This window comes from Rousettus aegyptiacus, unplaced genomic scaffold (genome assembly GCF_014176215.1).
Source record: "Rousettus aegyptiacus isolate mRouAeg1 unplaced genomic scaffold, mRouAeg1.p scaffold_m13_p_5, whole genome shotgun sequence".
NCBI classification, from domain to species: Eukaryota; Metazoa; Chordata; class Mammalia; order Chiroptera; family Pteropodidae; genus Rousettus; species Rousettus aegyptiacus.
The window spans coordinates 70422478-70426007 of record NW_023416308.1 but is presented as its reverse complement, the minus strand read 5'-3'; the positions used below and the strand labels follow the sequence as shown (position 1 = coordinate 70426007).

At 34.9% G+C, this 3530-nt stretch overlaps 1 pseudogene; it reads left to right on the top strand.

Moving 5' to 3' along the window:
* The first annotated feature begins 382 nt into the window (after positions 1-382).
* On the top strand, positions 383-500 carry LOC118603744 (annotated as a pseudogene).
* Positions 501-3530: the final 3030 nt, after the last annotated feature.

Sequence of the window (3530 nt, the reverse complement as noted above, 5' to 3'; positions counted from 1 at the left end):
ACTCTCCCATGCCGTTGTATGACTGCTTAATATATTCCCTCCTCTTCTCAGTTCTCTATACTTTTAAGTCTTAACTGATGACATTATTTCCTATTTCCATTGGAAAATGAATGCAATTATGAAGAGAGGTTCCACATACTCCTATTATGATATCTACTCACACACCTACAACTGTGCCAATGTACACTTCTTCTCCTCTCTTGTTAAATAAATCAACTGTCTGTCTTTCTACCTAAGGCCAATGCCTTCCCACATATACTAGGTTTCAACAGAGGCCATTACTCTAGCAATTCTTCTTCTCTCTCCTGGTTCATACATTTTCTCATTCCAGTAGTTATTTCTTTCATCAATATAAATATGCTATAATTAAAAAAAAATTGCAGTCTACAGCCATGCTACCCTGAATAAGCCTGATCCCATCTGATCTTGGAAGTTAAGCAGGGTTGGGCCTAGTTAGTATTTGGATGGGAGACCACCTGGAAGACCAGGTGCTGTAGGCGTAAAAAAATAAAAAATAAATAAAATAAAATAAATAAAAATAAAAAACAAGAGATTATAATATGACAAAGTCCTTGTAATCTGTGAGGTCAACCTAGGTTTGCCTCGCCTAAAATATAAAAACAAAAAATAAAAAAATCACAAACCTCTCTTGAGCCCACAGTTTTCTTTACCCACTCACTGTCATATTAACTTGTTCACTCTTTTAACAAACTGGTCTCTGATTTCTCTCCTTTCACTTGTTCTTGAACTGACTCCAACCAGCTTTCCATCCATAATACTACTGCCCAATTATACTCCTGCCAAGATCGGTAATGACTTCACATTTATAAATTCAAAGATCAATCCTCAGCCCTCCTCTTACTTAACCTAAAAAGTCAATAGAGGAGAAAAAAATTGGGGCTTTTTAGCTCTGCCTTACTGTGTGTATAGGTTGGGCTTTGGTACATTTGACTGGGTCAAGCTGCTCTCCCTGCGAGCATTTATCCAAGTGGTAAGCAGGGATCCAGGTTTCTTCTGTTTTACAACACTGCATTTTAAACATCAAACAATGCAGGGTATTTTATGGCCTGGCTTAGAGTTGGAAAATATTACCTTATCCCATTGCAAAACCCCAGTTACAAATTCCAATGTTGGTGAATAGGAGGTTAAGAAAGGTTAAGCAAAATACATATATAGTAGAAAAGCAAGTGAGACAATATTCCATTTGTAGCAAACAGCATGAGCAATGACAAGAATATCATACAGGCTAAGCAGATGGATTATTTTAGACAGTGGTGGTGCATACAGTTATGCTGACAGGATATATCCAGATTATAGAGGTTTTTAAATGTAATCAGAAATGGTGAGATTTACCTGTGTCTTGGGAAATATGGTAGATTACATAGTTCACAGCTATCCATTCTGTCAAATGTGACTTGCCATGCCTTCCAGTGGGGAGAATTTATTTCCCTTTCTCATTCTTGGCAAATCATCTAAGCCTTAGTTAGTCTCCTTGCCTCCAAAATGGAGGAAAATCATACTTACCTCACGTACCTATAAAACATAAATGTGATCACATGTTCAAACAACCTATTTAATTCAGATCATGGAATATAGTAGATGCTCCCAAATAATTGTGCTCTTATGAAGTAAGTTGTGGAGGAGCAAAGTACAGAAACAGAAACACCTGATGAGAGTCATTTAATCACCTTGGGATGCAACAATTTCAACTGGAAAATTGGGATGCTACTTCAAAAGCGTTTTATGCGTTGACTAATTTACGATCAGGAGGCACTTTAAAACACCAAGCATTCAGTTTCATAATAGCATATTAATAGCGATAAAAACTAGCATGCTATGCAAATTCTAAATCTAAAACACGTTCTGTATAAACTCCCTTGGCAGATTCATTTGGCTCTAATAGAACCATTCATTTTCCATCTTAAGATGCAGTTCAGTGTTATTCTAGGTAATCACATAGCTATTTTATTCTACTCCAGAGGAGAACACTTGAGTCAGATGAAATGATCCCTCTGTGAGGTTACTATATACTGCTTAGTTAAACTAGTTGGAATGGAGAGGCTTAATTAGCAATTAAATTTAAAGCATTTTGAAGATCTTCTGATAAATTTCTAGCATTATGATTTTTGAACTCCACATATTTATAAAGGTATATGGGCCTTCCTTTTTTCAATTCTGTTTTTAGCCATTCTGTTTTTAGCCATGAAGGTAAGTTTAGAAATCTCTCAAGAAAAAAAAAAAATGTTACTAAGATTATTATGCTTTGTTTTATTATTTGAATACATATATGTTTTCTTAGAAGGAAAAAGAGGAACTTGTTACAGAAAACAATGGGTATAAGACATTTAAGTACGAAGAATGTGAAATAAGCAGCACACAATCATTAACAAGCCTGAAAAGGCTGCGAGTAAGGGGCTTTGTGGACAGAAGGGTCAGGAGCTAGGGAAGGAGGAGTAAACAACAACAGAAAAAAACTGCATAAAAAACAAAACTCTGAATGTGGAAAATTATAATATATAAAATGACATATGTGTTTACATATCAGTATAAATTAGAAACAAAGAGGCTCATGTTTATTCATTTGTATAAATGTATATTGTTGTTCAAAGAAATTAGAAACAAATATATATGGCATAATCCATTTACATAAAAACAAAACAATATCTTTTCTATATGAATATATGTGCTTGCATATGTCTGTATGATATATGGAAAACTGTCACATTGAAATTGGTTTGAATATTTGCGTGGGTGAGTGAAGGCTGAGGCAAATAGAGGGGAGATGACCAGCTTCACTTTTTTATTTTGCTGTGTTACTTTGTTTCAAGTGCATGCCTATTAAGCTTGTAGTTTGAAAGAACTTTTCCAATAAAATATTTAAAATATTCCAATATTTGCCATCTTTCATCTCAGATCATTCTTCAGCACTACCTTATTCTTTAATCTTCTCCATAACCAAGGTTCTGAAACAATATTTTTGTATATGATGCCTCCATTTGCCCCTCCTCCACTTTCTGCTCCTTTCCACATCCTTCTGTTCTCATCATTTTTGTAAAATTATTTTTCCTGTTGTCACCACTAACCATTCCCATATTCTTGAAACATTCTCTTTTCTTGGCTTCTGTGCCTCCAATCATTTTCTTTGTCTTTTTCAACCTATCTCTTAGTTCAGTCTTCTTACAATTTCTTCTTTTCCTAGTTAACCCCTAATTTTGGTTGCTCTTGGATTTAGTTCTAGTCCTACTTTTTCCTCATTGCATATTCCCTCCTAGAAAATCTCATCCACCTTTTAAATATCATCCACATCCTAGTGATTCTTATACATGGATTCCTATAAATGTACCAAACACACACATATATATATTTGTGTGTATGCATATGTACATATATATGCACACATACATACATCTGCACACATACATACAGGGGGGCATTGGACACATCCATCTACCCGGGTAACTCTCACCCAAATCTGGGTGAGATTAGCCTTGTTATTTCATTTTTCACTTATTCCTCTTACCAATTATCAT